Source organism: Cygnus olor, chromosome 1 (genome assembly GCF_009769625.2).
Source record: "Cygnus olor isolate bCygOlo1 chromosome 1, bCygOlo1.pri.v2, whole genome shotgun sequence".
Classification (NCBI taxonomy): Eukaryota; Metazoa; Chordata; class Aves; order Anseriformes; family Anatidae; genus Cygnus; species Cygnus olor.
This window is the reverse complement of record NC_049169.1, coordinates 40456159-40480623: the sequence shown is the minus strand read 5'-3', so window position 1 is coordinate 40480623 and position 24465 is coordinate 40456159. Positions and strand designations below refer to the sequence as shown.

The following is a 24465-nucleotide window of genomic DNA, read 5'->3' as shown; positions in this document are numbered from 1 at the left end:
ATTTAGGGACTTTTGCTTGGCAGATCTATCAACAAAAATGAAGATAGAACTTCTAAACAGTAAAAAATACTATATATTCCCATTTGCACTGTTTTTTTGTTTTGTTTTTGTGCATACCTTTCTTGAAAGGGTGGACAGGTGGATGTGAGGATTAACTGCTGGAGTGTTGGAATTCCCTGAATCCTTCAGGTTTTCAAGTCCTGATCACATTTCTTTTTGCATGTGAGCTTGAAAATACTGCAAGTCTTTGAAGCCTTTAGGCTTTCTCTCTCCATTTATTTATACCAGTAGAATACCGCTCCTTCAATACATTCATGCCCCCTAATCAGCACTGACTCTGAAGGTAAAACAGATGGAATTTGTTTGCTTATGAATTATGCAAAATTATAGTTTATTAAGTTTCTGCATTTTAATGGGCAAATGAGCTAATGGCTATGTGGGTGGGCTGGGTACTCTGTAGTGTGTATCTGCGTAGATGGACTCCAATTGCTTCAATTCACTAACTGTGCTTTCAAGTACACCTGTTCTCCATTGTGATTTTCAGCTGGAAAATCTGCCATCTGGATTCAGATCACTCTTTGAACAAAGAAAGAAAGGCTATAAATTTAGGTCAAAATGTTTTTTTTTTTTTTTTTTCCTTTAGCTAAAAAGAATGCACTTTTTCATTGAACTTGATAACAGAAACAACTATTTGTTGAGAAATATAAAGATTATTAGTAAAGATTTTCATATTGCATGCTAATGAGTGATGAAAGCTGAAAATGAGGGGACCATGTGAAGTGTATTGGCACCACTTTCAATTTTGCAGACTGCATTTAATCAGAAACTGATTTGGCTTAAAATGAATGTTTGTTGAAATTCCTTCTTTTTTCTGTGTTCTGAGAGATAAAGCTCCACTGACTCTTTTTTGATTTAAGGGGAATGAACTGGAAAATATAAGCAGCAGTAGATGACAGGTATGCTATTTGGTCGTTGCCTAACTTTATTTACATTATTCACAGACAGGAGATGGGATGCTCATCTTACTTTATTTTATAGCTGGACAAAGTTTGATGGAACATTTAAAAAAAATCAAGTTCCCATATTGGTTTTGAAAGACACTATGGCAACCCAATTTCATAATAGTAGCCCCAAAACACACACACAAAATATATTACAAGATATCTGGTAGTATAAAAAAATGAAATAATTAAGGTAGGAAAATTAATATTTTATATTACTTTGAGTATTCTTGTAAGCATGGAGAGTTCATGGCTATATAGTTGACATTAAAATGAATCAATATCTAAAGAAAAATAGGAATTGTAACTATTAGCAAATTAATGTTTAGTGGTTAATTAAGTTTATAGCTTCTCTTTTTATTGGCGTGGGAAAGTCAGAATCTAAAAAGATGAACTGTAGGATGCCTTTACGTACCCCGGTGCCAGTGCATTGACCTATGCATGATTGCACAGCTGTAACCAATGCTGAAATGTGGCCATTAAATGAAAGCCTGAATGACAAACAATCGCCTCCTCTGCTAAGGTCAAAGAGAGATTCCCCTTTACTGTAGACGTCAAAGATGTTGCTACAGCTACCGGTGGGTTATCACCAGGATGGAGGTTATGATGACCAAAAGATGAAGAAAGAATTATTTATCCATTTGTCATTTGGGTCTTTCAAAATGCTTTAGGAAGGTATGTTAGCACTGAGATGAAAAGCTTTGCTTTGAAATGAAATGTACTTACACATTTATTTTCCTCAGGGACTGGTAAGCTGTAGGAGAGGACAACGAACAAGCAGCTTGGGAAAGACTGGTACCACCGAGTCACTCTGGTATCTTCCAAAATAGTCAAGGATATCTTTTTGCTACCTCTCCAGTCAGTACTTTGTGGTGATTATTGCTTCCCCTTGCTATTTTTATGCCACGGAGAGTGATTTTAGGTGTTGATGTCGGTGATTTGAAAACACTCTTTCCCCTCCAGAAGGGAAACGCCAGGCTGCCAATACCGCACGATGCACACACGACGAGCGCTGCTGACAGCTGCTCACTCACATTTGTCATCGTTATGTAAATTGTCATCTGTCAGAGATGGGCACCGTCTGACCAAGAAGCAAGGGGGTTTGCTGAGCACATGGACCACTGGGAAGAGCTGTGGGGTTGGGGCTGAAGGGGGGATCTGCTGCTGGACTCGGCGCCTTCCTGCTGAGTTGTTAGGGTGGTTGGCTTTGGACTGGTCACTGTGCCTTCACTGGGTGATGTGCAGTCCCTGTTTCTGGTAACTGCAATCACAAATAAATATTCAGCAGTAAAGAACTAAGCTAATGATGTAAATTTATTTCAGTATTGCCACTGACTGGGGTAGCTTTTGTATCATGCACACGGTGAACTGCAGTGCTGTGTCTGGGAGAAAGGTTAGGCTACTTAGCTATTGCCTTCCTGAGAAAACAGCTCTAAAACTAAAACAGCTGACAGGCTTGGAAAGAAGTAGTGGAAGACTACTGTAGGCAGAATAAAGGGAAAGAATAATTACTAATCTGAAATGGGACAATAGAAGAGTTTTCATCTCTACAATATAGAATACTTTGGAAAAGCCTTTCTGAAGACTGTATTTTGGTCCAGTTAGTTCGAGATGATGTTTGAGAAAGTTCTAGCTGAATATATTTAAAAACTAGTGTTAATAGCAAATTGCCCTACAACCTCCTTGCTGTTCAGGTACTTCTTTTGCAAGTTTATCTCCTTGTTTTTATGTTATAGGTAAGACAGCACTAGTTTTAGTCCAGCAGAGTAATATTCCACGTTGGCCAGTATACGCTAGTATTTTAGTGATCTCTAGCTGCGACAGCTCCTACATCACAAGGGATTTTTTGTTCACAGGCCTTATGTTGTTGTAATGCTCAAAATTTTCAGTCAGAGTTCTTGATAGACTGATTGAAAATAATTAAAAATCCTACTTTTTTAATCAAAAGAGATGAGAACACTTCTGTGATTCTGTTAGAGGTAATATATATACTTGTATAAATATTTACTTCTAAATGAAGGTAATACTACAAGCAACCACAAAACATGCAATAAAAACCGAAAACTTTTTGAAGGTAGTTAAGCTGGCCTTTAAGGTGGACCTTCCTCCTCAGAACTGTGTTTCTCGGCTGCTGTGAGGTTGTGGATTCTATGGCTGGGATCTCCTGCACCGGTGGGCAGGATGGCAAGGGGCAGTGGCACAGAGAACAAAGAAAAATCAGGAGGCAGGAAGAGGTGGGCGACTGAGCTGCATGGTGACTTCTGAAACATGATGCAGAGGGTGCTTGTTTGTTGGTTCGTGGAGGCTGCAGCTCCACCAGTCCTTGCGTGCTGCACGTCAGAGCCATGCAGCACGATGGTGCCTGCCTGACCCTGCTGCAGTGCCCTGCCCGAACAGGGCAGGAGACGACCGGGGACTGAGCCCCGTGTGCTCCGGGGGTTCACTTCTCCATGATGTCAGCGACACAATATGATGCAGACTGCTCTTGGTCACAGACCATTTACAATGTAATGAGTGCATTTAGCCAAAGTTTAAATAGAAAATAACCATCCATACAAAAGTATTTGTTGTGTATGAATTTTTCCCCTGGAGTAATAAATTAGCTAGTAAGAGATTTCATGTGATTTTCTGATGTTTATTAGCTATTGTGCCACACCATACTTTAGGAAAAAAAATAATTCTCTCTGCAATTTTATGTAGCTGTAGAAAAACTTTAAATGAACAGTTTGTAGCCAGATATCCCAAATGACAGGTCCAGGAAACAGTAATCTTAGTTTTTGAAGTGTTTTTTAGCTTTACTTCATCAACCGCTCAACTCACTGGAACAAAATATATATTTTTTTTGTTTTTATTACAGCTTGCCTTTGGTCTCAGTTACCATGTTCTGCATTAAGGAGTTTGGAAGTTGGAGGACAGGAGTGCACTGAGCATGCTTGTCCTTATGGTGCCCCCACTCAAGCCATTCCCTCTTCTGCATATTTCCATTTTGCATATTTCCAGTGGCTGTAGTCCTCTTACATTGGCAGAAAAGAGGGGGGGGGGGGGGGGGGGGCATAAAAAAAAACAACTGTTTTTTTTTTTTTTTTCTTGGCTGGCACTTTGTCTGCTTCATGGAAAACCATCTACAAGCACGATGATTCAGACTGTATAAGATCTTCATAAAGTATCCATAGACTTTCTGTCCCATTCTATCCCCTTTTCACTTGCTTTTTGCAAGGGATTTAGGACAAAAAGGTGGAAGAAACAGCTGAAATAGACGTGTGAACAACTTGTGAACTGCTCATGCAGTTATCTGTCCTTTTGTGCCAAATGTGCAAGTACCTTCACTCCAAGTGATTTTGTCACATTCATAGTTAGAAAGAAATGATATTTCTGCTACTCTTCCAGTATTTAAAAGAGGGCAAGAATATATATATATTTACAACACTCACAGCAGAACAGCTTCTTCTTTTGTGACGATTTCACGTGTTCTGTATTTATTCTTTTCCTTCTTAATTTTCACCTGCAAACTGATTCATAGGATTTGTTAAATCTTTCTGTAATGTCACATTTGGTCTGATTCTAAGAAATGTTTAATCTTGCACTCATGGCTGAGATAAAATAAGTAAGGGGAAAAATGAAAAACTGCTTTGAGGAAATGAACCTTATTGCAACTTTGAGAAAATGGCAATGTAATAAAAGCTGAGACATTTTATTCAAATCCCTTTTCTTCAGCTCTTCATAGCATATTGAAAATAATGTGATGATTTATATTTTACTTAATGGACAGTTGGTGGAGATAATTTGTACTTAATTCTGAGAGAGAAAAGGGAGTATTATTTTTAGATAGGAAAAGTAACAAATGCTATATTCAGTGTCCTTTAAGGTCAGGGTTCCCACCCGTGGAAAGCGCATAGCTAGTGGTATGAAAACATTTTTAAAGAAGATTGTAAAAGCTACCTGAGCAGCCAAATGATACTTGACATTATGTTTGAAAACCTGTGATAGAAGCCATGTAGGCTGAACTCAAATCCAGTGAAGAGAGAAGGGTCTTTCCACCCTGACTTCTGAATCTATACAGACAGTCTAACTAAGCTTTTGACCGTGAATTTTTCTGGTGTATGTGGCAAATAATATAGGTAAAATAAGGAAATTATGTTTTTTCTCGTGGCAAACTTTTATTTATTTATTTATTTATTTATTTATTTATTTTGTCGACAGCAGCAGGAAAAAAGGCTAAACAATTACTACAAAATACCATATAACTAAAATATCAACTAGGAGGAACGGTTTCCTAATAAATCTGCCCTCTGCTTCAGCTTTATGCTCCTCTTGCAAAAATATTTTCATAGATGTTTTTCAAAGAGAACTTTTGCAGTCTGGGTGCTAAGCTGGAAAGGATGTCTGACAGCAAACCTGCCTGTCAGCTCTTGATATTCCTTATTATTATCACTCAGGTTAGTGAAAGGGTGAACTCCTATTATCATCTTGATCGGTATAATTAAATTCACTGGAGCTCAACAAGTTGTTCTAAAAAAGTCTGTGCATAGCAGTAGATAACTTATTTTTAATTCTCTGTGCTGGAGATGCGCTGAGATTTCTGAGATTGTTCTGAGATAACTATTAATAGCACCATGCACAAAGAAGGTCTGTAATGCTTCAAAGGGCCATGCAAAGCCTCTGGGGATGCTCAGGCTTACTGCTGTGTGAGACTGCAGAAGAAAGTCATGAGACTTACATACTTTAGAAGTCAGGACATGGAAAAGTTCAAATACTGCATGCAACTTCACCTCCCCTCTTCTGCTTGTGCAGTACAGTGTATGCAGTTGCTCAATCAGTTTCATGTTTTCAGACTATTTTCATTTAGCAATTAAGAGATTTGATGATAAAAGTATGAATCAAGTTCTTAAATAGTGTTTATTGCTATTGAGCTTTTGAGCTAAATAGAAATACAAGCATTTTGCTCTATTGCTGCTTCTTTGCCTTAACAATCCATTTCTTTTTTGACCATGACCTTGTCTATTAAATATCTCTTTCCTATCTAAACAAGACTCTGTTCTCAAATGCCTGTATGGTACATAATTCACCAGTGTTTTGGTCTGTGGTTAGCATCTTTATGTGCTGCTGGAGTTGAAAGAAAGATTACACGTGAACAGTACTGTCTGCCAATATTTGGATATATTAAATGTATTAGATTTCCATACAGAAAAAAAATAAGTAATTCTTTATACATATAGGGCTGTACTGTGTGTGTTGAATCTTAGCTCCATGTGTCATGGAGCTCCAGTGCAACAAAATGACTCTGGGGTGTTACAGACACATATGGATTTAAACCCTCCTAGGAGAATAGGAGATGGTAAAAAAACAAACAAACAAAACTATTAATGTAAAGGTAAAGAACTATTAATATAAAGGTTTTTTATGATCAGATTAAATAGTCTAAACAAATTTATGGTGTCTGAGTAGCTTTTAGGCATAAGTGGTAGGTGATATCTGATAGATTTGATGTGTACTAACTGCCTCCAGCATTAGCATTGCTGACTAGTTAGTAAAGATATACAGTAATGTCAAATCTGTGAATAGAAGCTATACTAAAATACTTTTATTTATGTTTGTGAACTGTTCTTTTCCCCTGCATACTGAACCAATTTACTTCCAATTCCTTTACTGCTGAATTGTCATGTTTTGATGAAACTACTGCACTTTAAGGCTGATTTTTTTTGATTGCATAGTTCAGTCTTTTTTCTTCCCTGTCTCCCAAAACAGAGGAGTTCTAAAGCTAGTGGCAAACTGGAATGTTAGCAGGGAATGACAGATAAGGCAGGACTTCTGTAGACAATATTTATGAAAAAGTATTTTAGAGGAAAAAGGAAATGGCTCATAATTACAGCAAAGAAATAAGTCAGACATGGTCTTTATTTCCAGCCCTGGCAGAAACTTTAGGAAGCTGTTTAATCTTTTTACATGTCTTTGTTTCCGTGTCTGTAAAATGACACAGTAAAGGTATATGGGAAGCCTAAGCTAATGCAGTGCTGCAAATTATGTGGAGTCCTGTGGATGTGTTAGATGGGAATAGCTGCAATTTATTTCAGTATGAAAATTTACCTTATTTAAATTAACTTGATTACCACACTAATTATTTTTAATCTAGAGCATAAAACACACTATTGAATAGCTCATGTATCACAGTAATAACTTACAGAAAACTTTGGAAGAGCTAGAAATAAATTTCATTTTTGGGTCACACAAGAAAGTCCAAATTGATAGTTGGTTTATTCCAATTGAGATAATTTTCAATTTCTACTATGTATATGCAGCAAGAAAACCCCTTGAACAAACAAGAAAATGGGAAAAACCCTGAGTTAACTAACTTGCACAGGATTTTGGATGGTCTGCCCTGTCGCTTTATGCCCATCCTGATTATTTGATTTTGGAATTGCTGTTAGAGTTCCCCAGAGGTCCTGTCATCTGGGGGAGCAGAGAACAGAAATTCTTTGGAGGCATCCTGGTTGAACAAAGTGTTTGTTTTTGACATTCGAATTAGTTTTAATTTCACATCAGTGTGTGAAGTGTTTTTCTACTGCCAAACAGCCTCATGTTTTAAAATATCCCCCCCATTAAGACTGAGCATACTACTGTTTTTGATTTACTCTGAATTAGAGCGTTTATTGTCCTGTGGTGAAATACTTAAGAGCCAGTCTGTGCAAATGAAACAAACAGCTAAAAATAAGTGAATAATAAATTAATGAGATGCATATTACTTGCTAAAGTGTCTCTAAGGGTTTATTGCCTTAGTGAAAAGAAAATGAAATATTCTGTATATATTCCTGGTGATGATGTGGAAAGTCAGCCAGTCAGAAGGTACTGTCTTCGCCATGACTAACCTCACAGGGAACAAATACAAAAGGAGAAAAATCTAAAGCCAGAACTGTTCATCTAGAAAAAAACACTGAAAGTACTACAATAAACTTTATTCTAAATCATAAGATTTTATTGAGCTAGGCAAGTATTATCTAATATTAGGCAAAAATATTTGAATGTTTTATCCCTAACGTGGTTTATCATAGCAAGTGAAAAATAGGAAGCAGGTAAAAGGAAGAAGTCATTCAGGATCCAGAAGGAAGCTCTTTTGATATATATATATTTTTTTCATGTCTGCAAGCATCCAAAGTACTTGATTGCAAGGTAATAAATAAAAAGGAGAAATTGGCAACCTTTTGAAAATGCAGGCCTTCTGAATGCAAAATCCAGGTGTTGAATTCAAAAAGAGGTAGTAACCTGTATAAGTGGTAATACCTTTTGATAATCTGCCTTTGTATGAAAATGGAAGCCTCTACCATCCCTGGCATGAATTTTAAATGAGTCTTAGGTTATATGATCCTATTCTGTACATTGTGAGGAATCTGTACAGTGAATTAGCCCAGCCACTAATCTGCTGATAAGCACGACGATCTGTACCAACCTTTTTCTTTTTATATTAGATGTGGTTTTGAATGTCACATAAAGGATTTTGAGCCAGTAATATCAGTTCTTCACAGGGCATTCCTACACGTGTATGGTTTACTGTGTTGTCGGTACAGTGTAAGTGATAGACTAAAAATGATGGTTTGTGTACTCTCTAGCTCAAGAAATGTACAACATTTCATCATCTCTGTTTCTCCAGCTCAGTGTAGACATTTGTTTTGGTTATGTAAAGAAGTTACTACTAACTGGGCTAAATGTTTTACTCTGTTGTTTTTCTTACATATTTAAAGCTAACTGTGCACAAAAGAGAAATGAGTTAAAAAATTGCATTTGATGAATTTTAACTGTGTAAACCCTAGCTTTAAAAATATTTCTGTCCTGTTTAGCACTGACTTGAAAATCATGGGTATTTAATTTGGGGCAGAATCCAAACAAACGAATTTCAAGTGGGCTTTTCAAAACGAATTTGAAAAGCTGTAGTTCCTTAAAGAAAAATAGTACTATTTGCAGATGAACGTCTTTATCTGACTATGACAGTTTCTATCAGCTAGGAATATATGGTTTCTTATACTGACCTTCTTTTGAAAGCAATGACTTAAGGGGAAAAATATGAAAGTTGAAAGGCTTTGCAAAAGCCCTGTCTTTAAAAATCTGAACTGTAGGTGAAACCACAGTGATTTTATACTGTGCAGCATCAAACTGTAGAAGACTCTCCAGACAGGAAGATTTTAAACATCATGTGCGCCGTCTGCTATGAATATGCACTGAAAGTTTGCTGAATAGATAATCTGAACTCACAGGCAGTTGCCTATAGCCACATTTTTGGATGGATCTCTAGAGAAATTCAGAAGAAATCCATCAAGAGAAGATTATCAACCTTCTTAGAAAGTGTTCCCATCCCCCCCCATTTAAACATAAAAGTTAAAAGAGGCAGATATCTGTGTAACAGCTGTTGGACCTGGATTTTTTTTATTTTTTTTTCCTAAAGAATAGGGGTAGAATTATTCTTAGCAATTTATGTCAGGCTTGTAAAACATCTTTTGGCTACTCATCCAGACTATAATAATAGATTCACACTGAGCCTGAAAGACAGCTGGACTTTAAATTATCTTTCTTCCTTTTTGTTCCTAATGGATTGAACAACACCTTCTCCCTAACTCAGTAAACAAGGTAATTGCCTGTGTAGTAGAACGCAGTGATTTGGCCATATTCCTATTAACTTCATGGGAAAAACATGATTTGTTCTAGTTTTTAAAATTCCAGCAACCTGGCCTCTAGCAGGAATTACCATCTGCCCTGGCTTCTCTGGGGTGAAGAGAGATTCATCTTGGCAAATAAAGTGAAATACATATTCAGTTTTTTATGGTAACAATGCATCTGTCAATGATTGGAGCTTGCAAACAGGACTTCATGAAACCTTTCAGTGTGAACTTGCCTGAGAAAGCCTTCTGCTTACATTGGATAAGGCGGTCCCAATGAGGTCCCATAAAGGACCTGATTTTGTTCTGCCTTACCAATAGGCCAAGAATGAACAGGCTTGGTATTAGGGTCTATTTCTGTTATTTTTCACTGCCAGAGCAGGTATGTCTTGATTTGTTGTTGTTGTTTTTGTTTAATTATTATTATTATTCATTTATTTTAGTTTTTTAATTGAAAATAAGGTTTTCACCATCTCCCCCTGCAAAACACCAACAGAAACCTATTGATTTCAGTTTCAGCTAGCTCTTTATGTATACGCCAACACAGTATTAAGCATAGGAAGTCTTTTCAGGAGTTCATAATCAGGTAGATGAAAGTCTGAAGTACTTTACTGATTTTAATCTACTTGCCCCAAAACAAGTAAGCTGACTTTTGTCCTTAAGACCTGTTAGTAGTTCACATTTACCCTCATCACAGCTTCCAACAACAATCCCTGAAATTTTAAATGTGTTTATTTGGCAGAGCTAGGTATGTTCATTGGAATATTATATACATAAACCTCTTGTAAATCTTTGTGATAGTAGTAGTTTGTTCTAATTGTGATGATTGGATGTCAGAACGTTTTCTGCAAAGCTCTGGTGTTCCTTTGTTACCTGCAATTCATCAATCTAGATATTCACAAAATCTCTGATAGGACTTTCTAGCTCCACTTTATACTTAGTGAAGAAAATGTAAGGGTAACAATCATCTCTTCCCCAGAAGATGATTTGCCTGTATTGATAAACAGCTCTCTAAGAAGCCCTGTGACTCAACACAGTATTTCTGGCTGTGAAGCAATTGTTTTTTATCCCTTCCCCTACTGGAGACATACCTTTCCATTGTCCCATTGAGAACAGGCCCAGCCAGAGGATGTTAGTGTAGTCAAATGTTTCTATAGTATAAACAGAAAGACCCGCTCCTTGTTTCTTTGAGATGCATTTTTTTAGTAAGTTGTGTTTGTCCCAGTCACCCGTGTTACAACTTTTCTAGAGGAAAGAACTCAATGTTTTCCTAAAGCCTATCCCTGAGTGACTGCATAATGCACAAAATATGTATGGACAGTGAGCAGTTTCTAACCCTAGTTAGTCACAGGTTATTATGCTTGTATAATTCCCAGGCAATGTATGCATAGATTAGAATCATAATTAAGAAAAGACAAAATTTTTGTGGTAGACTTTCAACTTCTAATTTCTTGCTTTACATGGCTTGCGGTTGGGGACCATGTTTCCTATAGTGCTGTAAATTGTCTGACATTCTGCATTCAGGTCACTGCTATATATAACTGCATGTAACAACATTTGTACTTAGCCTGGCGAAATGCTGATCCCAGCCAACAATGTGTGGGAAAGAGGGGACAGTACAGATTTAGAATAACTAGAGGTAGAAACAGTCAATTAGTATATGATTCTTTTTGTCTAATCTAATCTATTTATTATATTATATGTCTACATCTAGCTAGTGTCTGCACTCTCACTGTAATCAGTGAGGAGTTACCACAGCATAAGATGGATTGCTGTCCTGAGATATCCATCTCTCTCCATAGAAAAGTAATTCTGTTCTTGGTTCCTCATCTAGCATATTGCTTTCCTGAAGGCATCTGTGGTTAAGAATGGTTAAGAATGATGCTTGGCAAAAGTATTTTTGTTTGTCTCAACTTACAGATTTCTTTTTGCTATACTGTGTGCAACTTTTTGCTGTATTGTGTGCAACCAGATCTATATTCAAACAGCCAAGGGGATATATTATCCCTACCTGCATTTATACTATGAAAAAATATAAAACCTAGTATATTTCCTTTCCTACTTTTGTTGTGAATTGATCTTGGTTGTTACGGCACTTCAGGCTCTTCTACCCAAATCCATCCCGTCCCCCAGCACGCCCCTACCTGCGGGCACAGGTTAGAAGGTCAGTCATTGGCTTTGCTGAGCTTGCTATCTTTGCTTTGATTTCCATCTTCTCCAGCCTTCTCAGAAGGATTTTGCAGATCTCCCAGAGTCTCCAGGAGCCTGTAAACCACAAGGTCAATACTAATACCTCTGGGTTGGTGGGAGATGCAAATGCTTCTGGGGAGGTTCTTCCACCATAGGCAGGCTGGACCAGGGTTACCTCTCCTTTTCCATTGCCTGTACAGAAAATTGAGAAACCTTTGTTCCTTAACTAAGTACTTAAATGAAGATGTTCGGTGGCACTGAAGTGAAGCTAAGCTGCCTGCAGCTACCTGCCTCTGTGGTATACAGACACTTCCATTGTCATCTGCACTATTATTCCCCATTTATATGTTTTTCCAGTTGTTTCTCAGCTGTCTGTTCTCCACACTAGGCAATGCTTAGTTGTCTGCTAGTCAGCTCAGCCTCTGCTAACCTCCTCTTCAGGCATTTCTGTTCATGTAACTGTCTCTTCTCCTCTTAGTAACCCCTTTGTTCACATAACATATAATATTACAAACATTTCACAGCTCATGTATACTCCTAAGGTAACTACTGCTATTGCATTTCTGCTGTTTGGTATTGCAAAAAATTACCACAATCCTCAATTTTCTTCCCATTTGCTTTTAGTGTCCTTTCTTATTGCAAGCCTTTCAGCAGGTTTATTTATTTATTTATTTTTCTTGATAGCTATGAGAGCAAAAAAAACTTTCAAAATACATGTACATTTGGAACGTGGAAGAGCTGAAATTACTGCTCCAGAGGAAAAAGTTTCAGCATGCTGGGAGTGTGATAATTACAGCTGTGGGCAATATTTAAATCATTCTTCCTGGGGAGCTGGGTGGCTGCCTCAGGTTGTATGAAGGCTGAACAGTTTTTGCCTGAAGAGATCTGGGATCTGCCAGATCCTCCCAGGACTCCCAGCTTTGCATGCCTCACTTTTCTTGCTGGGGAAAACTTCTGGAGGAGGGGAGAGAGGGAACTGTTCCAGAGGGACCTGGGTCTTGACCACAGCACAGTGTCAGGGCGAGTCAAAACAAATTTCTGGACCCATGAGCTCAGAAAAACTCCCAGGTCCAAGTTCAGCCACAGCTTGGATATACAGAAGACTTGTAATCAGATGGAAAATTCTTCTTTAATACACGATTGTTATCAAACAATTATTTTTTAATTCTGATAAAGTTTTAATTAGGATTTACTTTTATGAAACTTCTCTTAGAGCTGATATTTAGCTGAACTGCGGTTGGCTGAGAAAGGGGACAACTGAGTGCTCTCTTGAAGTCCCTTAAGCAAATGTTAATTGTCTGCAGTTGATAAGGACAATAAGTGCTGGAGGGGAGATGCTGCCTGCAACTCTTGTGGTTACAAACCTAAGATTGACTAGAACATAAGGAAGGTAACCCTTGGCTAAAGTTAGACTCAAAGTGAGATGTTGCCTGTGAAAATCTGAGCTTAAAGCAAAAACACATGATGGCTGGGGGTTTCTGCTAGCTAGAAAATATTCCTAATAAGAAAACAAGGACTGGCAGGATAGTGCTATATTTAGCAGGGATTCTGCTCCAAGGCTCAGGCTTGGGCTAAACATGGAAGCTGTGACTTTCACTGTCTTCTGTAGGTTTTATTTAATTTAACTGCAGATGTTATGTGTGAATAACCAGTTTAATGCTTCTGAGGCTGTCTGCCATTCCTGTGTTTAGTTCACCCTCAGATAATCCTACAGAATGTGCAAGTTCCAGGACACAGATCTCTTGCATCTCAATATCTACACATTGCCACTGAATTGAGAGTACCTGTTAAAAATGTATGAATCCAGGCTTTATAATTTGCAATTCAGCTGCTTTTGTTCCTAAGAAAGCACTTTAAAGTTGGAGATATTTTTCTAGAAATTATATCGCTAAGGATTTATTAGAATCTGTGCTCTTCTTTTCAGGCTCATCCAGTCTCAGGCCTTTTGACTAACAGGTGTTTTGGAGTGAAGTGCCAATGCAAAACCAAATACTAGTCAGCCTGAAGAAAATGTGGAAGTTGATGCAATAAATATATACAACCAATTTGGGAAAATACTTTAATGATAGTTTGACTCCCAGGCCATGCGCACCTGCTTAGGCTGTGTTGATGTTCCTAGTCAGAAGAGCATTAACAAGATGAGATTTCCACAGGTCCAACTATTCTTTGGCCAGGGAAAAAAAAGCATGAAGAAAATGCACAGGATGTGACTGGTTGATTTAGTGAGACTTTTCCCACCCTCTAGACAAAATCCTGCAGGAATTGACAAAGAATTTCCTCCCCTTGCCCCAGGCTAGAACATACAGTCAGGAAAAGACAGGGCTACGAGCACTTCCATGTGTTAACAAATATTTTCTGTTTCTTTTGAAACAGACATGCAGTATACCCACCGAGAAAGTAACTGGGTCTTTGAGCTCCCATGTGTACTTCCCTTCTTCAGTAAGACATGAGAAAAAAATATAGTCTTCAGTTACTTATTTGTAAACTAAATGAATAAATGCATGTGGAAACCATACCTTGCTTACTTCCTGATTTTGAGTATTTCACTCTGAATTGTAATGTGCAATATCTGCACATAATCTTCTCTGCATGGGTCACATTAAATGCACAAAGAAGCTTCAGTAAATTAATTCTTAAAACTGCTGTATTTATGAAATTCATATATATATATATATATATATATATATTTTTTTTTTTTTTTTCTGTAAAGTTACATGAAACAGAAAAGCTTCCAGACAAAGGCTGGTAACATCATGGGCTTTGGAGAAGTTCAGGGTCAGCACTGAACTTTCTGATATGCGCCCCAAGACAAGTGAGAACTTGAAGAAAATTCATATGATGGAAGAAAAGGTGATAACCTTAGAGTAAAAGTTGCACATAGACATCTCTTAGCAACACAGTCCATGAAAGTAAGGAAGCTGATGTTAATATCAACACCACAAATGCCTATCACTCAGATGTCACGGCTATATAGAGTGGTCTCAAGGGTGAACTAAAAGACAAAATAGTTCTTGTCTTTATTACTTGGTGGCAGGAGAGTTGTGGAATTACCTCCTTGTTGTGCTTGTCTGATCCTGTCTGGAACACAGCAAGCCCCAGAAGGTCCATCTGCTAGAAAATGAAAGGAAATGCTAATGTGTTCATTTTCTTTATCATTTGTATAATCCTTGGTTGCTTCTAGCTGTTGTCTGGTGGTTGCATTTGTATTGCATTTTCCTTTGAGAAGACAGAGAACAGCCCCTGCCACTGATAAAGTCAAACCACCCTGGACCTCGATCGTGCTTTGCCCTTTCCAGCGTTTCTGTGCATATGAGTCTATCTGTGAGCTTTTACACTGGGGCCACTTTGGTTTCTTCCCTCATGTCTGCTTCTTTTTGTTCTTGTCTTTGTGTACCTTTCACTCCCAGAAGAGGATGTCTCCAGCAAAACTTCCTACTTCTCCCAGCTTTTTCTCCGTAGAGCTGATTATGTCAAACTGTTTACTTGTCCTATGACCATTGTCTCATCATCCATCTGGGCTCCAATGGCAGGAGAAAATCTTCATCTTGGGCTACGGTGCAATGCCTATTAAGAATGCCTATTTCTCTGCACTGTCTGTGATGGAAACCTGGATTTAGGTGTGTATCGCACAGGCATCTACATTTGGTTATTAGGGCCTGCATAATGTTACATGTGATGTCTTTTTTGTTGTTTGTTTTTTGTTTTTTGATTTCCATATAAAATAACCCAGAGATCTGGAGAAACTGGGGAATCAGCCACAAGGAGAGCGTAGTTTATCCAGATTCACTATTCTAATACTATGTGGTGAGGTCTAAGGATGAAAAGGAAGTAAGTGGTTGACAGGACCTGTTGCTGAACTGTTGTGCTCGAGCACTGCGCCAAGTCTTGCTTTATCTGACCACAGAGAAAGCTGTCTTTAAGGAGCTGGGAGGAAGGCAAATGTCTGTAGTGCCAGCTACAGTGCAGACAGACTGTAGGCATGTGCTTTCAGAATAAGCATGGAGAACCCAAATTCTTATTTTGAGAATCAGCGTGTTAGCTGATTGAAACTGAGGCACGTTGTCCTTATGCTTGTGTATGCGTATATGTACACTCTATATAATTCTTATATTCATATTTAAAACACATGAATTATAATGTATATACACTTACATATGTATATATATATATATAATTTTAATATATATATCTTAGAGAAAGGGTGAGTTCCTGTGTAAATGTTTTATTTTTACATAATCCATGCACTCTACTTCAATTCTGCATGAGTAATAAATATTATGTACCTTTTAAGCATACAGCTACAGGGCTTAACAGATTAGCTGCTGTAATGTAAAATGACTCTACAGTCCCTGAAGATCATACTCTGTCAAAATTGCAACTAATTAAGGCTCATTGGCTATCCAAGTTGATACAATTGGAAATAACTATACACACTGCTATATTTTATAATGAAGTAATCAAATAGAATTTGCAATAATCTTACTCAAAAATTTCATTCTTGCTTTCATCAAACAGATAGTTATATTCATCCTCAAAAAAATGTGAACCAATTAAGCCATTACTGATTTCATAAATTCAAATTATGCTCAAAACTCTCTGGGGCAGAGGATTGTCACTTAGTGTTTGCAAAGTTCTGCTCTAATTGCAATTGAAGGTTCTGGTACTACCACAGTTGAATTAATAGCAGAAGATAGGAATCTTGTAATGTCATATATTTGGGAGGTACATTAAATAATTTATGCAGGGCTCTACTTTGCTTCTTCTGAATCTGACAAATGTTATCAGCACTTTCTTAAAAATTGGACATGTTTTTCTTTTTTATTTCCATATGCGCTTCACTAACTTGCCTTGTTAATGTGCATTTTCCTTTATGATAGAAGGGATTGTAAAGCTGTAAAATTCATAAATTGGCTCATTTCTGAATGCATGCCACTTTCACATAGGCTTACTGTTTTTCTCTATATTACATACTTCATGAAATAAAAAAAACAACAAAAACAAACAAAAAAACCTTTTAAATCCAAGGGCAATGTTAAAAAAAAAAAAAGTTAAAGACTAGAAATCATTTAGGTTACAATCTAGCTTTACATATCTTTATATTTGAATTAGTCCTGGTAATTATGGAGAGAAAGAACTTGATGTTTAGGTGGTTGAATAGTCAGTTCTGAACTTTTTCAAATTTACTTGGTAGCAATTCATAGCTGTATTTAAAGGAACTGACAACTGCAGTATTTACGAGTATCTACAAGCTCTTATTGTCTGCTTAGCAGCAGTCAAATAACAAAATGAACAGATGTCTCTCCTAAGCTTCTTAAAAAGAGCTCAAGAAGAGGGGGAAATGACTTATTAAGCATAACTAATGCTGCAGAAACTACTTTTCTCTTTGACATAGATTCATATTTGCATGGTGAGGTGATGTGGTTCCTGTTATGAATAAAGCAAACCTGTTCCTGATTACATCCTGAGTGCGGTACATTTATAGCGCTAGTCTTTGCTCTAATCTGTGGTGTATGCACTTTGAGAGCTGCATGTATCTCTTTCATTTTCAGGCTTCCAGGTAACCTTTTCAGGTTGTTTGGGGATACAAAGAAGGGTGGCAAAACCAACTCCAGGCCAATTGTTGTGGGGCTGCAGAACATCAGGAAACCTGCAGAAATTAATTGCTGCTGGCCTCAGCAAAAAGCACATTTTTAAGGGTCTCAGTCTCAGGGAAGTTTTTCCCACTCTCAGCCTCTGCGGTCCAGGAGGCAAGGTGGCTTTGGGGAACCAAGTCTCCTGACACGTACCCCCGTCATTTTCATCAGCTGAGTGACTTTCCTACTTGCTGATGCAGGTCTGTGATTAAAAGGCATTAGCTCAGGATGTATAGTTTGTTCTAGAGGTTTGTCTAACGCAATTTGTATAATGCATAATCATCTCTGCTTCGCTTGTCTAATAGGGGTGGAAAATAACTCAGGTTATGAAACTTGCAAGAGAGACTTGTGGTCACAACATTTTAGAAGTAAAAAAAATCTTGATGATTGTTTATGTTTTTGTTCTCCTTTATGCAAATTGGCTGATGGTAAATGAATGCAGTGATTTTTTTCTGTAAGCAAACTGAAAACATATAAGACACAAAATCCTCTACCTTGCATAACTCTAGCTGATCAGGAAACCTAACTGAATGTTTATGTCTTTGGTTTCTTTTCTGCAGATTAACATGGAGAACGGCAGTAATTGTTACTGCTGAAATAAATCTGTCACTACTTAATCATACTGTGTCAAATATACTGTTGAAGTGATTTTAGAAGTTCTTTGGATGTGGGTGCTTATGTAGAAATTTCCACCTCTATTTTTCAGCACGTTTCACATCCAAAGGGCTCTGTCTCTGCGCTCCCTCTCTGAATAATGCTGTGACAGTGTCTTCCTCTGTTTGTCGAGTTTTTTCTGCATTTATTTATTTATTTATCTATCTGGTGCATCATGCCCTCCTCCCTAGCTGAACAAGTCTTTAAATTTTGTACAGGGAATTGGGAAATTCTCTAGCTTACACGTGACCAAGTTCACAGAATCACAGAATCGTCTAGATTGGAAGAGACCTCCAAGATCACCTAGTCCAACCTCTGACCTAACACTAAATAGTCCTTCACTAAACCATATCACTAAGCTCAACATCTAAACGTCTTTTAAAGACCTCCAGGGATGGTGACTCAACCAATTCCCTGGACAGCCCATTCCAATGCCTAACAACTCTTTTGGTAAAGAAGTTTTTCCTAATATCCAACCTAAACCTCCCCTGGTGCAACTTTAGCCCATTTCCCCTTGTCCTGTCACCAGGCACGTGGGAGAATAGGCCAACTCCCACCTCACTACAGCCTCCTTTAAGGTACCTATCGGGAGCGATAAGGTCGCCCCTGAGCCTCCTCTTCTCCAGGCTGAACAATCCCAGCTCCCTCAGCCGCTCCTCGTAAGACTTGTTCTCCAGACCCTGCACCAGCTTCGTTGCCCTTCTCTTGACTCTCTCGAGCACCTCCATGTCCTTCTTGTAGCAAGGGGCCCAAAACTGAACACAGTACTCGAGGTGCGGCCTCACCAGAGCTGAGTACAGGGGGACAATCACTTCCCTAGACCTGCTGGCCACACTGCTTCTTATACAGGCCAGGATGCTGTTGGCCTTCTTGGCCACCTGAGCACACTGCTGGCTCATATTCAGCTGCCTATCAACCAATACTCCCAGGTCCTTCTCGGCCAGGCAGCTTTCCAGCCACTCATCTCCCAGCCTGTAGCTCTGCTTGGGGTTGTTGTGCCCCAGGTGCAGGACCCAGCACTTGGCCTTGTTGAACCTCATACAGTTGGCCTCAGCGCATCGGTCCAGCCTATCCAGATCCTCCTGCAGATCCTTCCTACCCTCAAGCAGATCGACACATGCACCTAACTTGGTGTCATCTGCAAACTTACTGAGGGTGCACTCGATCCCCTCATCCAGATCACTGATAAAGATATTAAAGAGAAGTTACACTCTGTGCTGTGGTATTTACCTTCGGCACTCTGTGAGTGGCACCTGGACTATAGATTCTCATCTGTCTACCTACCTCACTTCATAAAGAGGCACTACTGCTCCTTTCCTTTGATTCAGACACACACTTAACACATGCAGCTTCTTTCACCAGATTTGCTGTTATGCGTTGATTAGGGACTCCTTTTATGACAGTTTTTGATGTTGCCAAGTAAACAACAGCAACAGTTTGCTGGTGTATTTGGCACAATGCAGGGAGATCATCAATAGGAATCCCAAATGCATCCTGTTTAAAAATGCTGTGTGGTATCAAGTATTGAACATTTCTATTCATCTAGGTTAATGCCTAGGTCAAAATGTGGTCAATGCCATGTCATTTTCTGAGTCTGTATATAACCTATCGTCCTTTCCCTTGACAGTAATAAGAAGATCAGTAAAAACAAAGCTGTTTAATACAGTCATCATCTATGCCATTCAGTGATACTTATAGATGTGTTTCATACAGACCTACCTTATCTGAGTGTGGTAAGATCTAATACATCTTCTGAAATATTCTCTGCATCTGGTTGCCATAATGGCATCCCTTCCCTTTTCAACTCATATTCTTTCAGTGGATAGGTAGTCTTGCTTCATAGTGTTTTTGTTAATTTTTCCAAAAGCTTACCAGGCCATAGTTGAAGCTCATTGAAGCTCTTCTGTTCGCTCATTGAAGCACTTCCAAAGTCATCTGGGAACCTTGTAAGAAGTTATGCTTTTTCAAATTTTCAGTAAGTACAGAAATATCATGAGAGACGAGATTGTGTCATTAAGGGTTCTAGAGGGGAGGTGAAAGAAGGTACTAAGTAGTAAGAAGAGAGTAGTCTTGTGAGGAGAAGAGGACAGTATCTTTGTGATTTACATAAATGGGTAGATTACCCATCTAACTATTTTGAAATAATATCTTGGTTATACAGAAGTAAAACAATCACACTGCAAAACTTGGACACTATTGAGACAGAAGGTTATATCAGAAAACATCTACAGAAAGTGACAAGAAAAGATATCAATCATTTTTTGAGTTTGCAATGTGTTTTTGAAATCAAAATACTGATAATATTTGCAGTAAATTTTAAACATTTTATCTGCTTATGTGTGTGTTAATGTAAATTAGAAGCAAAGTATTTTTAAACAGCTTCCTCCAATTTTTCAACCACTGAGAAAAATCCCGCATTTCTTTTAAGAGGACTACCTAATTTGTTTTCAAATGACATGAGATAAGGTGAGCGAAAGAAGCTATGGATGTTTTTTCCACCAATGTTTTGGTGATTCCATTGAAGAAATCAGGCAGTGACACATGGAAATAGAGCACTGTATACAAATAAATCATTCTTGACATATCCCTTGGGCAGTTGGCTTTCTCATGCTATGCAGTGCACTAAGATGTACTATTATTATTTCCCATGTGATTATATGTGTGCATATGCTGTCACTTTCCATTGTTGGAATAAGCTACTTGAGCTGTTCCTGTGTTTAAATATTGCCTCTTTATTCATCAATGAGAAGTTGTTTTCATGCAAATTAAGGGCTTGCTGAATTTGATCAGCAAGAAAAAATATAGTCCTTTCCTCTGTCCAGCTAAGAGATAACAACAGTGGTTGATACCTTAGATGCTTGAAGTGGCATGAAGTGAACAAGGTGCAACTTTGTCTGTCTACTTCCAATTTGAAAGCCTCCAATTTGAATGTGTTGAGTGTTGGCAGCTAGCACAGAAGCCCAAAGGAGCTATGTGAGTGTTCATTATCTCCCCACATCTAGACCTAAAGAAAGACATATGAAGCAGTGGGAAAGATAATTGTCTTTTATAAACCACCATGTGATGCCCTGTGTGGCTTTCAAAGCAATTTTGTTGTGACTTTGTGTCCCTTCCATCTCTCTTGCTTAGAACCTGACAAGATGCTGCTGCTTTCACTGTATTAAATCAGGACTAAGACCTCTGTGACTCCTGATCACAATCACATTTGGTTTGTCCTGGAAGGAAGAAGAGTCTTGTTATGTTTGTTTGTTCATGTGCCCTCCTCCCTCCTATTCCTTTTGACAGTTACTATTTCTCACTGTCTGTAGCTGCTTGTTGGAGGGGTAAACACTGTGTTTAGCATTTCTGTCAGTATAAGGAATGTAACGTGCTCAGTATTTTGCAAAAGAAGTACTAATCATTTTGTGGCAGATTGATTATTCCAGTAAATATCACTGAAATATGACTGTTCAGTTTTTTGTTTTTTGCTGGGTGTGCACGTGTGTCTCTGTGGAAAGTCACAGGGTTCGTATGGGGTAGGTTCCTAATTCAGCAATTGCTGTTTGACCTTACGCTTGCTGTGTTTGCCACCCCTTAGCACTAAAGGGTGGCATGAGAGAAGACAGGAGATTTCATTACCCAAATTCAGGCATTTCCTTAGCTAACTGCAGTCAAGGTTCTGTAAGAGAAAGACGATAGTGTAGGGGCAACATTGGCCTGTGGTATTCCTGCTTTGCCACCAGCGAGTATTTCCCTTCCTGCTTCACCATGCATTGCTCCCTTTGCTGTTTTGCCACAAAGCTTTGTGCAGCTGTGCTGTGAATTGGATTCAGAAGTGGATGACATAAAAAGCATATGAGCTGGGAAAATTTAAGTCAGAACAGTGATGCTTCTTGTGAAACCACAGCCAAATTCAGCGGACAGTCTTTTGAGGAGCCTTATGTAGTAAGTGGAGAGTGTGATTCCTAGACAATGCTGCCTTCACTACGGAGGGAACTGGCTGGAAGTTGGCTAGTGTGAAATTTTTTATTTTACTATTATTATTCTTTAAAAAGCCTTCTTATGCTCACAGAATATGTAGTGTCATGTATTTTGTACAAACCAAGTTGTTATCAGGAGCTTCCCAGGTCTGAAACTTCCGAGAATTTCCTCTTTCCCTGGCTTTTTCCAGCCACGAGTACCAGTCACTGTGCTTTGGCTGCAGCTCCTTCAGCACCTGCTTGCAGCTGGTGGTTTGGGCAGGGGAGCAGTGAGAAGCCACAGCCCGAGGGGGCTGCCTTCAAAGCACACCTGGCGCTTGGCTCTCGTACTTCAATCACATTCACTTCAGAGCATCTCTGACTGGTAGGAGCTGCACAGGCAGAGTTAGCTCTCAGGCTGTCAGATGTGCACACTGGATCCATCCCACATAAAGCTCAGGAGGTTATTTCAGCCTTCTATTATTAAAGCATTTAAAAATAAACTGTGGCTTTGAGCTGCTTTCCAAGGTTAGGGGATTGTGAATATGCCCTTCCTGGCTTGGAGCACAGTGGAGAGTCCACAGATTCATCTCTTCCAAGGTTGTCAGAGGCAGGTGAAGAAAACTGCTCTTTCATATCTCTTTTCTTCCCCATAATCGATTTTCAGACTTTGATGTGTTTTGACATCAGTTGCTAGGAAGGAAAACAGCTTCCAACTCTATGCATTGCAGAGGGTGTGCAGGATCTCCCTCATATGTGAAATTATGGGTCCATCCTATTCAGTGTTCTTCAATGACTTCAAATCAGCCAGCAACATTTCTTTTGCTTTGCTTTCCCTCCTTTCAAACATGGTATCTGTCCTAATACAGTAGAGTCAGAGAGACAAAATTGTTTCATGTAGAAAGGGAAACTTGTTTAGGATTTCAAATATTGTTATACCAAAAAGCATATAACAACTTTTCTTAGAACTGTGAAATAATGCACGTATATGTGCCTATATACATATAGTAATATGAAACCATTTATTATATTATGGTATACATGCTGTCACTTAAAATACATGTAGAATTTTCTGCAGAGAGGATATGGGGAAAGAGCAGAGACATACCAGTACTTCTAAATGTTTACAGTGGTATGCCTTATTCCCATTTTAACCCTTGTGGTTCTGTGTGTATCAGTGCACTAACATATAATGCATTCATATTTTTAGAAGAAATTATTCAACTTGAAATATAATTCTGCCAAAATCTTCTAAACAGAAAGATGCTTTTTATTTTATTTTTAGCCCCAAGCATGCGTCTTAAGGGATGGTTGCAGAAATGTATGTTTTGTATAACTCCTTACTTCACAGTTTTATAAATTTATTATTTTATATTTCAGAATGAGTTTCATAATGAGTCAACCAATGCATGAAATTATAAAAAAACAACCATTTCAATACCAAACAGAAAATGCTCAGTCAAAGCAAGTATCTAAACTTCTTCCTTTATTCTTTGTTTATATGGCAAATGGAGCAATAGATAAGCAATATATCCATAAAAGAGTCAAGTAGGATTGAAATCATGTAAACACCATCTGTTGTCATTTGAAACTCTCTCTAAATGGTATCTTGTATGTAACCTTCATAGTCAATGGCAGAAACATTTCCCTGTCTCGTCTTAAAACATGATTTTGTGTAGTCTGCTCCTGGCCAGCTCTGGCAGCAATCAGCTCAAAAGGATTTCATAGAGTCATAGAATGGTTTGGGTTGGAAAGGACCTTAAAGAGCATCTAATTGTCCTTGGATTATGTACGCAAAGCGTTTGATGAATACTATTTACTGAAAAAACTTTCTTCAACTGTGAGACACCAAATGGAAATGTATTTGATCATTGTGGTTCTTGAATCATGTGACGATATGTTTTTCACCTATGTCACTTAGGAGATAAAATGGTTATAAAATAGTTCAGCTAATCATAAACAAAGTACACACACATTTGAAATGGGGGCAGTGCAACAAAACAGCAGGATCTTTTTGCTGTTCATTATAATTTTTCTTTCATTTATGTTGTACTTCCAAATTCTGCAGTTTCAGCCCCTTACTGAAGTGTAAGCTTCCAGAAAGGTGGCCTCCCTGCTTGCACGGTCTCCTCTGCAAGGGATTATAGTTGTTGTCATGATATCACACTTGTGTCACGTCTATTCTGTGAAGCACCTACTGTGGAGTAAACCTTCCTGCAGAATTATTTTATTCACCTGTAGTAATGTACGCTGAATGCCATACGGTAGCATGTCATGGGCATTCATGCAGGCATTTCAGGGGCTGAAGCGTGCCCCATACCCTGTGTACTTGCTTCATGAGACATGCTTTTCACTCTCCTTGCCTCCAGACTGCGCATCACTTGCACTTTCTACATGAGAGTCATTC

At 38.4% G+C, this 24465-nt stretch overlaps 1 protein-coding gene and 1 long non-coding RNA gene across 14 annotated transcripts in view; both read left to right on the top strand.

Annotated features, from left to right (window-relative positions):
* KCNC2 (potassium voltage-gated channel subfamily C member 2) overlaps positions 1–24465 on the top strand; it is a 102894-nt gene that overhangs the window by 38752 nt on the left and 39677 nt on the right. The window lies entirely within an intron of this gene.
* On the top strand, positions 1540–2296 carry LOC121068407. The gene is made up of 2 exons (XR_005818859.1): positions 1540–1676; positions 1745–2296. It is a non-coding gene; the product is annotated as an uncharacterized LOC121068407 (long non-coding RNA).